Genomic DNA, 14,967 nt, shown 5'->3' with positions numbered 1-14,967 from the left:
CCTGGTTTTGGGACACAGAATCACAGGTAGAAGTACCAATGTTCCCCACACAAATGGTGGGAAGTTGAGGAAGCAACTTAGAACTGAGGAGAAATTTCCTGACAGTGAGAACAATTAATCAGTGGAACAACTTGCCTCCAGAGATTGAGAATGTTCCAACACTGGAGGTTTGTAAAAAGAGATTGGATAACCATTTGTCTGAAGTGGTGTAGGGTTTCCTACCTAAGCAGGGGGTTGGACTAGAAGACTTCCAAGGTCCCTTCCAACTCTGTTATTCTACTCTACTCTACTCTACTCTACTCTACTCTACTCTACTCCTACTCCTACTCCTACTCCCATACCACTCCACTCCACTCCACTCTACTCCACTCCATTTTATTCCATTCCATTCTTATGACAGTTCTTTCTAATTTAGTTTATTGTCACTTCCTCAACTGTCCAGTTGATCAGATGTGTGGTTTCAGTACCAGGATTCTCAACTGCATCCATGCTACTTGAAAAATTCTCTGCATTGAAATCCTTACCTCTAGAAAGCATGACGAAAACTGGTTGATAGCATAGATGTTTTGTTCAAGTGATGGAACTTCCATTTGAGTTTCTAAAGTTACCTTACCTTGTGCCAAATCACTGCTGATTTACGTGGACTTCAAAACATCTGGAAAGCAAATTGTGACTGAATGTTTTCCTTCTGGGGTGAAATCTCCAAATAATTTTGAGTACTGCCAAAATAATCCTGATAATAATTGGAAGAAAAAAAAGTAAGAAACCTAGAGAGTAAATTTTGCATTTCTCCGCATATTTCTAATTTATTTATTTGCTGGTTTATATTGTATTAAAAAGAAATAGATATCCTGTGGGCTTTGATTTATTGCCCCTTTGATGGCTTTTAATGCTTACAGCTGGACAATCCTTATTTCTTGGTTCTTTCTCTAAATCTTAGCATCAATGAATGTTTGCATGGGCGATACATTTTCTATTTGCATCTGCGTGCAAATAACAGCCACACAAATACACAAAACAATAAAACATCGCATAGCAGGATGAGCAGAAGGCTTTCTGAATAATAGACTATTGGCATTTTTCTTTGAAATTACCGTTTCTTGCTGTTTTGGGAGAGAGCCATGATTTTGCTGCTATTAGTACACCCGTAACAATCTGGAATTAATTCCTCATCTCAGCCATATGACTGTTCTAATGGTCTTTTTTACACTTCTGAACAAACCCTACATATGTGCCTTTTAATATGACAAAGATTAGGATTTTTTTTCCTGGTGTAATGGGATATGGAATTTGGATCCAGACCAGGAGTTCATTATAAAAAGTCAGAATTAATTTACCTTGACCATGGAGATAAACAACCTTTAATGTTGATTATCTTTACCGTCTCTCATATGTGGGTATTTCTTTATTGTGCTTTAAAATAATGGCTGCTTACTGATACCAATAAATTAGTAGATATTAGAATTAAGGGAGGTGAACTGTTGATTCTCATGAAAGTTTGGATGCAATTCAAATGTATGTTCACCCTCAATTATTTTCTTCTCCATAAAGAATTTCCTCAAGTAGACTATTATGGATTCTGAAGATTCCCAAGAATACAAGGAGGTCTGTCACCAAAAGAAAGATCCATTGGTATAAATATTAGATCATGTTCGTCAGAATGAATTTGTATTAGTTATCTAGCTATCTAAAGTAGACAGATGCAATTATACATCAGTTTGGAGTTACCATGGGTGGTCAGTTACTGATAGCAAGGTAAATTTATGGCAACTTTAACTGTAAATGTCATATTAGAACTTCCCTGCCACCTAACTAGAAGTCACCACATCATCAAATGATTTATGTAATTATAGTAAAACTTGTAACAGCCTCTTTCTGACTCTTTATAAAAATGGTCTTTCTATCTATCTGTCTTTCTGCCTGCCTGCCTGTCTTTCTGTGAGATGATTGATGGATGGATGAATGGATGAAGATAGATTAAATAGATAAATAGGTAAAGGTAAAGGTTCCCCTCGCACATATCTACTAGTCGTTCCTGACTCTACGGGGTGGTGCTCATATCCATTTCAAAGCCAAAGAGCCAGCCCTGTCTGAAGATGTCTCCGTGGTCATGTGGCTGGCATGACAAAACTCTGAAGGCATACAGAACTCTGTTACCTTCCCACCAAAAGTGGTTCCTACTTTTCTACTTGCATTCTTAAATGCTTTCGAACTGCTCAGTTGGCAGAATCTGGGACAAGTAACGGGAGCTCACTCCATTACGCGGCACTACGGATTCGAACCGCCAAACTGCCAAACTTTCTGATCGACAAGCTAAATGTCTTAGCCACGGAGCCACTGCATCCCTAAATATGAACTCCCTAATTATTTGCTTACGCAGAATCAAGGACCTAAAATCTGCAAAGGGAGTGATCTTGTATTTAAGAGTAGATAGGAAGAACTCAAGTCTTAAACACATTCTATATGCATTGTGAGTTCAATAATGCTGCCTCTAAGAAAACAGCAGATTATCATCTTAAGATGTCTTTGGAATGTACGTTTGAGCCCTGCACTTGTCTTAGTTCTGTTTAGCATCAGCACAAAGAGGCATGTTCTTCTTTTTTTCATGCCTGTTTTAATCTATGGATTATTGTACACATTATTTTGTCTAATATGTCATTTTTGGGGGGCAAATCTTTTCCTGTAATTATATTTAACTCTGTAGCTCTAAGCTTCAACATTCTGTCTCTGCTAAGAAGAAGATGAGTTTCTTACAAGCATACAGCAATTGGAATGTTGTCTTCAGACTGTGCCTTTCTTAAATGTGATGCAATTCTTGGCTCAAAGAAAAGTATCAAATTACGTTTAAAAAGTGTGTGCATGTAAATAGATATTTAAATATGGATCACTGATCAAAGCTGAAAGAAGAGACATTATTTACGTACCTTGGGTACATTCCCCGGGATGCTTAATTGCATTCACAAACCGGGGCAGACGAGACCTCCTTGAAACGATCAAAGAGATGTATTTTCTGAATTTATTTCTGAAGTAATCCACCTGAATGGAAAAAAAAAAGATGAGTGAAATTGCTTTAAAACGGCGATGACCGAATGTATTAAGTACGCTTAGCCATCATTTCTTGCTAGGATGTGAAATTTTTGGGGGGAAGGGGCTTTCTTCAAAGCAGAAGCTTCATTTTGGAAAGAGCAAGGAAGGAAGACCCTGTTAAGTCAGGAAAATCAGATGTACGTAAAAGACAGGCCTCATTCAAAGGTGTTACAACCTGCGACTAAACCAGGGGTTGGCAACCTGTGGGTGTATAGTCACATCTGGCTTTGGAGCCACATCTGGCTGTAAATGCACTGTGAAGTGCTATATAAGTCTAAGTGCTATTGCTACCCCAGCTACTCTATATGCGATCTACGTCTTGAAAAATAGGAGCCCACACCCCCAAATCCTCCCCGACTACCATCTGATAAAAGTAGTATAAATTACTTGCCTCCTTATCTATGCCTGGTTATTTTAAGATCTTGCAGCCCACAACCAGTTTTGAGCAGTAATTAATGGCCGATGTTACCCAGAAAAAATGGGCACTCTGCTTTGGCCCCTAGTTAAGAGCCAATTGCAGATGTTTTTATCTTCCGTGAGAACAGAAGATCTGCAGGAATATATATATATTTAATCCTCTTTTCTTGTGCGACTGGTGCTTCAGCAACGCACCACACTTCCATCGCTCCTCTACTTTTTGACCCTCACTGCGTATACATAACTATATATTATTCATACCGGATTAAAAATTGATATGCTCTTTACCGCTGTGGGAGAGCACAGTGACAATACAAATTAACTTATTGTGTACTTAACTTTTCGCAATGTGAATATTGATGCCCCCCCCCCCAAAAAAAGTTGGGGATAGAAACCAACAACAACAACGACAGAGTGAGAGTTAATGCTTTCCTGCTCGTTTAAGACAGTTGAATCAATCAGCAACAACTGTCATACATTTGCATAGACAGTTGTCTTTGCGAACAGTACATTGATTGGGTTACGTCTTTTTAAAATCACATAAACAATAGTAATACAAATAGGTATATGCACTTCAAATCTTCCAACTTCAACAATACTGGACTCTTTCCATAATCTTTTATCATTTTTTTTCCAATAATTCATTTAAACATAAATAGCATTTTTGGCCCTATATTTATTATCCCCTGCTAAATAATATTATTTGTTTTTAAAGAAAATACTAATTATTTCACCATAATTTCAATGTTCCAGATGCGTTGGGCTTCTAATAGCGCCAAAAATTAGCGGTATTGATCGATTTTGGGAATACATCTCAATCTCCCCATAATTTCTAATCCTTACTATTTTAATTTCACAAAACATTTTAATGCATTATTAATGTTATTAATACAATTGAATTACCGAATTCTAAATTCTCACCTACTAATCTTTGCTTATTGGGATTCTAACAAATATACATTGTCTATTAATATATATACTGCTACTTTATCTATAGATATCTTTCCCTTTTATCAATACGTTTTCTCATTAGCCATCATCTCTTAATCTCTTTGAAATTCCATCATTTATCAATTTTTTAATCAATCTTTTCTTGTCTTCAGATGTCTTTGTAATGTGGGCGGGGAAGATTTGAAATACCAATGCTGGAGTCTTGGGGAAATATGGGGCTCAATTCCAAGCACAGATGCAAAGGAAAGCATTTAGAGTTATGATAAAGTACTACTTAGTTATCTGACCCTTTTTCAACCCCCAAAACTTCTGGGTAAATGCTTAATTAATTACAGCTAATCTGGAATGATGTTTGCTCTTGATTAAGTCTGCTCACTCAACGATAGTCACTGGCATGAGTTAGGTAGATCTAGAAGGCTGGAAATAAATATTGAAAAATAGAACAAAACGTGTTTTCTAGAGCAAGCCACCAAAAGAGGGTCGGGTAAATTTTTAATCCTTAGTGGAACTTTATTTATTTTGCATGTTGTTTATTAGGTTGCTGAGTCATGCATTATGGATGGGGTGTAGACAATGGTGGTTCCTACCAGTTTGGCCCAGTTCGGCTGAACTGGTAGTGGCATGCCCACCTGGGTCACAGAACCAACAGCGACCCATGGCTACGCCTCTGAACCAGTTTCCCGGTCACCGCAGTCACTGCTGCATCTTGTTTTTCAGTTGTATGGTTGCATAAACTTAGCAAGCCATGGTTTAACATGGAGTTGTTCCCTGCATGGAGATGAACCTGCAGTCCACCAAAGGCAATAATCCTTCTTTTTTCAAGAAAATTCCATCAATGCAACAATTTCATCTAGGGAGAACTTTTATAACCTTTATAACAGCTTGTCTTCAGAAGTTATGGATACTCCATCTCTGGAGGTTTTTAAGAAGAGACTGGACAGTCCCTTGTCTGAAATGATATAAGGTGTCCTACTTGAGCAAAGGGTTGGACTAGAAGATCTCCAAGGTCCCTTCTCTCTCTTACTTTGTTATGTTAAGCGGCAGCTTAACATAAGCTTATGTGCATCACCTTGAGCTCCTGAATGAAAAGATGGAATAGGAATCAAATAAACATAGAAGTGAGGCGGTTCATTCCTCTCTGTAACGTAGTTGTGAAGGATATCCTTTCCTGCATCTGTGCAGAGAGCCCAAGCAGGAACAAAGGCAGATGACTCTTCCTCATGTGTGGGAAATAGATTGGGTTGCCCAATAGCTTTGGTGTTTTATGTAGATGGTCAGGCATATTTATTTATTCATTCATTTCAGCAAATTAAAGTAAGCTAAGTGCATTTGACCTCAGATGGCCCCGGTTTAAGTTAATTTGAGAGACAAATCTTATACTGTTCCGGTAAAACACATCAACCAGCTTCCCAGCATAGTTGAAATTGAAATGTGATTGCTGAAACATAACCTCTCAAGACAGAAACATGATTTTTTAGGCTGGCCCAGAATAATCTCAAACAAAATGTGGTCTAGGCGGGAGGCGAACATACGAAAGGACTGCACTGTGCATTAGAACGTAGCTCTTTTCTTTCTGCACAGACAATTTCTATCTATCCAGGGACAAAGAAATTGGAGGTGGCAAAAACCATTTTACCAAATGATTTTCAGGAAGAAGAGAAGTTCTACAATAGCTCTACAAGATTAAGTACGTTATTAGTAGTACATTTGGCATAGCTTTTTTTTTTCTCTCCCAGGATTGTGAGCCAGGGAAATTTGTGTTTCTTCACAACACTTTCAGATAATCCATGCTAAATTAGTGTTGAGATGTCCATGGTGTTATGGTCTTCGTTTTCCTACCATTTGCATTTTTGAATGTTGCATTGTGTTATTGGTTGACTTTATTGCTCTCTACCTTGCAATTACTTCTCGGTTAGAATCATTCTTGTAACAGTAAACTAACATTGCTGCATGTGGAAAAGACCCTGATATGGGGAAAGATTGAATGCCAAAGGAGAAGGGGGTGGCAGAGGATGGGATGGTTGGATAGTGTCACTTGATGAAATGAACATGCATTTGGGCAAACTCTGGGAGACCATGGAAGACATGGGAGGCTGGTGTGCTGTGGTCCATGGGGTTGTGAGTTAGACATGACTTAGCTACTGAATAACAACTGTTGTGGCCTGCCAGTGGAGCTGGAACCAGATTTGGACAGTGAGGAGGTTGGGGAGGAACATGGGCCAGTCATGGAGTCTGAGGAAGGCTCTGATGAGGGCTCTGCGTCAGAGGCAGAGAGGGGGCCAGAGCCATCTGACAGTTATCAGCTGCCTTTAGAGTCAGTGGGGCAGAAGAACAGCTGGATCCTGTTCCCAGTGTGCGCATGCACAGAGTTGCCATACGAAGGAAACAGCTAAAGAACAGGGGTCGACTTGGGAGTAAGGCCACCGGTGGATGATGAATGGCCTTAATAAAATACATAAAATAAAATAAAAGTGGAGCAAAAGGGGAGTGGAGTTTGCAGGAGACAATTAGTTCGCTTCATTGGTTTGTGACTCTCCGAGACTCCTTGCCAGGTTTTGCAGGTATCAGCCTGGCAGCTCTCCAAGCCAGATAAGGTCTGTGTCTATAAATCCTCCTTTGAAAGGGAGCGTATGTGAATGAGCAGAATTCACAGTCAATGAATAAAAGGGTTTTTTGTCGGGACAAGGAGTTTTCTTCATGCTCTTGGGGAGCCTAGGTTGGAACAGTAACAAAGCATGGTGGTCTCTGTACCCCATTGGCCACCTGGAAATGGTAGCCATCAGTTAGATACACCTTCCTCTTTCCTTCCTGATTAGTGAGTGTCAGGGAAGGGAAGGGCAAGGATAGGCATGGCTGCAAAATGAGAATGTCCCTAAACCATGATATGAATATTTACTTTTGTCTGCCGTAGAAAACCCAAACCCCAAAGGAGACAGGGATGGCAGAGGGTGAGATGGCGAGATAGGGTCATTGACACAATGGACATGAATCTGGGCAAATTAGGAGAGACAGTGGAGGACATGAGGGTCTGGTGTACTATGCTCCATGGGGTCATGGAGAATCAGACACAATTTACAACAACTAAAGCTGCATCTGCATGTGAAACTGGTTGAAGAGGGGACAGGCAGACAGTGACCACATATAAACCTAGACTAAGAAGCAACGATCAGCTCAAACATAGGGGTATGAAAACCTGAGAGAGTGCTATTCTGCGTTCTTCCTCTACAGAAAAGTAAAAAGATGTGAGCCTAAACTAATCTGATCTTTGTCTGTTGCACAGGTCACAGGCCTTTCCAGTGCAGATACTGCCCCTACAGTGCCTCTCAGAAGGGAAATCTGAAGACTCACGTTCTCTGCGTCCATCGCATGCCTTTTGACAATAGCCAGTACCCTGACCGCAGGTTCAAGCGCTCCAGAGTTGACTCCGAGACTTCTGGGACTTTAGAAGAAACTTCTGCCGTCAAACTAGGCAGCTCAGCGGAGTCATCCGAGGAAGGCAGCAAGTCTCACGAATAATGCAACCGAACAACTCCAACTGTGCACTGCAATATTACTTTACGGTTTGACGACAAGCATTGGAATCCCAGAATGCGGGCTTAAATGGCCTTCTGTGGACCAGTCCTTCCTTCCACTTGTACAAATGCTCAGAAGCGTACATAAACACAAACACACACACACAAACACACCCCTGTAAGTATGTATGCTTGTATGTATGTATGTATGTATGTATGTATGTATGTATGTATGTGGGCGGGGGGAAAGCAGGATGAGGGGGATCCATTCTTTGAAAATGGCTGTTCAACTGTTAGCTGGCGACAAATACTTCCAATCAAGTAGGTGGCTCTTAAATCAAATGGGTGCATCCTCACACCTTCAAAGTTGAGGACATTGCAATATTTCTTTCAAGAAAAAAAGGAGAGAAAGAAGGAAGGAAGGAAGGAAAGAAAGAAAGAAAGAAAGAAAGAAAGAAAGAAAGAAAGAAAGAAAGAAAGAAAGAAAGAAAGAAAGACATTTCCAATGTGAATATGGATGGGGTTTTCTTTTTTCAGCAATAGTGCTCTTATCAAGAACAATAAAATGGATACCATTGGATATCGATTTCCCGTTGCCTTGAAGATGGTCGGATTGTGTATATGCGTGTGCGTGAGGGGTTGCGTTTTCAGTGCTGAAAACACCTTCTTAATGTGACACCAACCGCTGTCATTTGCCTAGCATAATAATGAGACATGTGTGGGTTGACTGAAATGGTGCCAGGCTGACCGGAGCTGTCACTGCAGAGAAAATCAATTTGGCTGCACTACAGGAGAAATTCTAGATTGTCCATAAGCCACAGTCAGTCCTGACCTATATTGAAAAGGATTGTGCTTTTACGTTTTAATTTTCAAAAGATACACACAGGCAGACCTACAGGCACACCCACCGACAGCCGGCCAGATAAATTAGTGGAATTTAGAGTGGGGAAAAATATTTTAACCAATAAGAAACTGTTGGTCTATTATATACTTTCTTTGGGGCTGTGGTGTGATTCCCTACCCCAACTCAACCTGTATATTGATGGGAAAATGATTCCCTCCCCCCTTACTTGTCTTGTTCTTTTGTAACAAAATAGCTCGCTATAGAGGGATTTAGAGATGTCTATTAAAGAACATACTGGTTAGGGCAACTAGTTAGCCTTATCTAGAGGAGAGATCAGTGCAGATAACTAGTTCTTCCATAGAAAACTTGAATGAAGAGGTCCCACATAAGATTCGTTTTCATAGACATTTGTTTCTTCTTGGTCAATAAGCAGCTTGGTATTTTGAGAATGGTTTTGGGTTCATTTGTTTTTTGAGAATAAAATTTTCCAACCATTTAATTCTGAACTATGAATTTTGTTTTGGCTGAAAAAAAAAAAGTATGGAGGAGAATATTAGAAATATTTATTGTTTTTTTCTAAGGTGGGGAAAAGGCATGTTCTATATTTTTGCAAATTTCAGCATTTTCTAATAATTGGCCCCTCCAAATGGAATTCTGTTGCTTCTCATCTAAGAAGCTTTGGGTGTAATTTTAAGAGAAGTCTTAAACCGACAGGGAGAAAACAAAGGAAAGAACGAAGAAAGAAATAAGCAAGACAGTTATAGTTCCTTACAGCTTCGGTTGGACTGACAAAATTATGGAGCCTTTTCAGGCTGTTCCTTTGTGAACGAGTGCAATTGGTGTTTATTACTTTCTCCTCAAAACAAAATCATTCAGGAAAGAAAGAAAGAAAGAAAGAAAGAAAGAAAGAAAGAAAGAAAGAAAGAAAGAAAGAAAGAAAGAAAAATGGATGATATATCCTTGGAGCCTAGGAGCACAGATTAAAACACAAGAGCCTTAAAATACACTCCCCAAACAGCAAAAATGTAAATAACATTCGTAGTAGTCCTGAGACTGAGAAAGTAAAAAAAAAAAAAAAGGGGGGGGGGAAGAAAAGAAAGTTCTCAGGTTAATAAGGAATATTGTTTGCAAATTGTTGTCAGAAAAATGAAATCAAATACAACTGACACCCATCCTACTAAAACTTCAGTTAAACTGAAGTTGCCTTGCATAGCTCCTGTGGTAAAGGGCAAGCTGCTTTTTTCTCGCTTTAGTTTCAATTTTGATTTGTTTTTTTTTTTTTGTTGTTGTTTCCTAGCCGATTTCTCACTGCCTTACTTAAATCAAGTCGATCGACTGAATGCAACTGTTTGTTACGATCCCAAGGAAAGGATCGGTGTATAAACAGAGGACTTTCTGACTGTAGTAAGCTTTAGGCTTTTAACTGCACTACTGTGTTTTAGTGACTGTGACTCGGTCGCTTGCTTTCTTCGTGTCTTTGACGCCTTCAGTATCTTAGCGAGAAAAAGAAAAAAGAGGGACTAGAATAATAATAATAATAATAATAATACTTTTTTAAAAATCCCACGTTCCATTTTGTTGCACTTTTTTGCAGCTCCTTTCATGGTTTCTGAGCATTTTTCAGATACGACAGGCAATAATTCTGTTTGTGACACTGAAAACTTTACTTCCTGTTTTTTGTGATGTGTGTGTGTTGAATCCACTTAGTCTGGTGCTACTGTCCTCATCGTTTTTGGCCTCTGGCGTTCACCCATTTTTTTTCACCACCCTGGAACATTTGTAACTTGGAAAACAAACATGTGACAGGAGCAATGAAATACCGTCAGCTTCTGAATATCATCGTGCTTCTCATATCTAAACATGTCAAGTTTTTTCCTCTGTAACTTCTGTAGTCTGTGATATTGGTCAAAATACTGTCTACATTCCTAAGCAAAAGAATATAAATATATATATATATATACAGTATATATATCTTGGAGAGTTTCTGAGATCAATAGAGTAGAGGGTTTTGTTGCTATGCTTGTAACAATTAGGAAAAAAAAACCTTTGTATTTAAAGTTTATTCTTGGTCATTATTTATTATTATAAGACATCAGTTGACAGAACTTTATTCTGGTATAGAAGTATTAAAAGTTGTTTCCCCTTGCCAGAAAATGACTGTTTTTATTTTATTTTCTTTCTGCTGTTAGAATAAAAATGTCTTTGAAGCAGTACAGTTTTATCCAGTGTTTTACGCAATAAAACTTCTGCCTCTAGGGAAATAAAGAGAAGGAGTTTCCCCCACACACAACTTCTTTATGTTTATTAGAAAGTCACAGTTTTTTCTCGCTTCTGCTTTGTACGATTTAGGAAAATGGTAGGTAACAGTCAAGTCACAGTTGGGCCATTCAGTGACTTGCAAACTACTTTATCCGGGGGTGAATTTTTTTTAAAAAAATTACTACTGGTTCTGTGGGTGTGGCTTGGTGGGTGTGGCAGGGAAAGGATACTGCAAAATCTTCATTCCCTCCCCACTCTGAGGCCAGCCAGAGGTGGTATTTGCCGGTTCTCCAAACTCAAAATTTAAGCTACCGGTTCTCCAGAACCTGCCGGATTTCACCCCTGGTTCTATCCCATTTTTTTCAGAATAAATCCATACTATATCTAAATCCGTCTCTTCATATACAGGCACATAGTTATATCTTCATTAAAAGATTGTTGAAATGCTAGTATATGGGAGCCATTTTTGTAATGCTGTTGGCTGTATTACAGAAAAAAAGAAGTTAGATATATCAGACATTGGCCGTTTTATGTAAAAGGTACATTTAGCTTTCGAAAATAAGGGGGTTGCTGTACTGTTGCAGATAAATTAAACTCCCATCCATTGTAAAGCAATCTTCAATGATAGAAAGTTGTAACATCTTAGAGGCGGCTCATTTTTGCCCTCATTTATCCTATACATAATCTGATTTTTGTGCAGGTACTCCTCAGCTTGCAACCAATTCATTTAGTGACTCTTCAAAATTTACAACGGCACTGAAAAGGTGCTTATGGTTGTTTTTTTCACACTTAATGACAGTTGCAGCATCCCCATAGTCACGTGCAGCATCCCCATAGTCAAAATTTGGAAGCTTGGCAACTTCATCTGGCAAGTCTGTGCATGCACAGACTGAGAACAGGCTCCAGCTGTTCCTCTTCCTCACTGATGTCTGACTCTGAAGGCAGCTGATAACTGGCATACGGCTCTGGCCCCCTCTCTGCCTCTGACGCAGAGCCCTCATCAGAGCCTTCCCCAGACTCCAGGACTGGCCCATATTCCTCCCCAACCTCCACACTGTCCGAATCTGCTGCCAGCTCCACTGGCTGCTGGCAGGCCACAACAAGCCCCTTGTCCAGAATGATATAGGGTCTCCTGCCTTGAGCAGGGGGTTGGACTAGAAGACCTCCAAGATCCCTTCCAACTCTCTTATTCTGTTCTGTCTGTCCCAAAGTCATGTGATCATCTTTTGGGACCTTCTCACAAGCAAGGTCAATGGGGCAGCCAGATTTATTTAATAACCATGTTAGCAACTGAACAACTGTGGTGATTCGCTTAACAACTGTGGCAAGAAAGGTCATAAAATGGAGCAAAACTCACTTAACCAGTGTCTCGCTTAGCAACAGAAATTTTGAGCTCAAATTTTCATGGTTGTAAGCTGAGGACAACTTGTACTCAAGATATAAATCAAGAAACTAAAGTCCTTCTGACATATGTTCTACCCAACCAGCCTACCATCTTAACACCTTTCGGGAAGTTAAATCTCACCATGATTTCATGCTGTCTAGGATAGCATTGTTAAGTATTTTAAGAAAATAAATAAGTACACAAATACATACAAAAAGTGATGTCAGAGGTGATTGGCAAATGAACAATATCTACAGGAGCTTTTGACAGAAGGATAAAATCCTCATCACAACCTTACATGGCAGGCTCTGTCCCTTTGGGGTGAATATGCCACACTGCAAACATGAAAAGGGTGTGTCCAAAACCAGCATGAGCTCCACCCTGATGGAGGTTACAGAAAAAAAACTATCACAGTATAATGTTTTATTCTTGGGGGGGGGCTGTTGTTTTTTCCTGGTATGCAGTATTATCTCATTTAAAAAAAATTGCTTAAGGACAAGGTACCACCCGTAACAGATCAGGATGATATAAGTATCAACCTGCACCTAGAGGCACATAGGTGCATATGACAGTTGCACCCACACGCCCATACAAGCACACAAGGTGTGATCTACTGCAACTCAAGAGAAACAGCCTTATTCGTTTGTTCCTATGCCCAGTTGACTCGAATCTCTGGTTAAAGGAATACTCATAATTTCAGAGCTCAGTTCATTACGGTAAGTGTACAGATGGTATTATGGTGAGTAGGTAGTCCCTCTACTTATCACGTTTTCTTTCCCAACTGTTCAAAGTTACAACAGCACTGGAAACAGTTACTTAGGACTGATGCTCGCACTTACAACCCTCATAGATTCTCCAAGAGCTGGGGTGGCATAGGGGCTAGAATGCAGTACTGCAGACTAATTCTGACAACTGCCAGCAGTTCGATTCTAACCAGCTCAAGGTTGACTCATCCTTTCATCCTTTTGAGTTTGCTAAAATGGGGGCATTTGTTGGGGTTTATTCTGCACAGGACTAGCCTGGTTCCAATCCATCGGAAAGAACATCCTTCATCAAAAGGTGGAACAGCCATTAATTTAATCCGGAGTCCTGTTTAATTCAGCATGGCGTCCTTCCAAGTCAGCATGTCTGCAGCTTTACTCCGTTATAGGTTTGTTGTTGTTGTTGTTTTTTACCAAAATTGATTGAGCAATTCTGTAGTTTGAATGCTGAAAGAATTCTTTCTACAAATAGAAAGACAAATTGACAAATGTGTGGCATTCCTCTTGAACACCATTTCTATGGTATTTGGTAAACAATGCTTTCTTACTAGAAAACTGTGTCCGTAAGTCAAAGGCAAATATTGCATTTGGAAAACGTGGGGAATTCCAGTTCCATTGTCCACCTGTTAACATCTTTCTTGGTAGATTAAAATGAAATTTGAACACTGCACGTTCAGCATTTGACCTGAAGACAGGTTGTCCTATTGATCCCAACGTTTACGTTGCTATAAAAAAGTGAGAAATGTGTTAAGTGAGCCTTGCTGCATTCATGGCAAGGAACAGATGGAAGTGGTAAGATTCAAAATCGTAGTACGACTCATGGTGAGGTCCCTTCTCTTTTTCAAATTTCCTCTTCAATTGTTCATTCACTGAACAACTGGTCCCGACAAAACCCCTTTTATTAAACAAATTAGTAACATGGTTGTTAGTTGAATCTGATTCCCCCATTGATCTTGCTTGTCAAAACATCAGAACAGACGTTGCCTTCAGAAGTTGTGGGAACTTCATCCATGGAGGCTTTCAAGAAGAGCCTGGACTGCCGTATGTCACAAATAGTGTAGCGTCTCCTGCTTGAGCAGGGGGCTGGACTAGATGATCTGAAAGGTCCCTTCCAGCCCTGTTAATCTGTTAATTCCATCCGGAGGATTTCAGGGCCTTTGAAGGTTGCAAAAGGGGATCACACAACCATGGGACACTGCAACCATCATAAACGTTAGGCCGAAAATCACTTTTTTCAGTGCAGTTGTAAGTTTGAATGATGACTAAGCGAACTGTTGCAATTGAAGGACTACTTGCACTAATTTGGCCATGCATTAATGTCTGTGCATGTGGTGTACCACAATTTTGCTACGTTAAATGATGTCTAGGGTGTTTCACTGCCTTTCTTGGCTAATTATCTTTGGTGAGCTCTGATCTTCAATGTGATAATTGCTATTATCACGTAGATAACCTGAACGTGTGAAATTGCGATCGCAGAACTTTGCCTCCTTCTCACATCAAGCAATTATCCAACCATGGGAGATGGTTGGGGAGTATATATGGTTTTAGAGGAGATCTCAAACTGAGCAGGTGGACTTTTCATTTCTTTACACGGCACTGGATTCATTTGGAGAAGAAGTCCTCACTGGGATCCAAGCGCTGCTCTGAAAATGAAGGCAGACCGTTCATGGCTGCTGTGAGCAACCTAACCTACTCTCCATATTCCTAGGAACGTTCTACATGGGTCACAGGGGACTCAGATATGTGTATGTG

The 14,967-nt window shown here is 39.8% G+C and overlaps 1 long non-coding RNA gene across 1 annotated transcript in view; it reads right to left on the bottom strand.

The window, feature by feature from the left end:
- Window positions 1-14,967, bottom strand: part of LOC309397330 — a 318,671-nt gene that overhangs the window by 57,532 nt on the left and 246,172 nt on the right. The window contains exons 3-4 of the long non-coding RNA XR_014176233.1: window positions 2,925-3,036; window positions 614-733 (exon numbers count right to left, since the gene is read on the bottom strand). This is a non-coding gene — a long non-coding RNA (uncharacterized lncRNA). The remainder of the gene's footprint in view (window positions 1-613; window positions 734-2,924; window positions 3,037-14,967) is intronic.

Source organism: Natrix helvetica (assembly GCF_964273705.1).
Source record: "Natrix helvetica genome assembly, chromosome: 10".
NCBI classification, from domain to species: domain Eukaryota; kingdom Metazoa; phylum Chordata; class Lepidosauria; order Squamata; family Natricidae; genus Natrix; species Natrix helvetica.
This window is presented reverse-complemented; position numbering and strand designations above follow the sequence as displayed.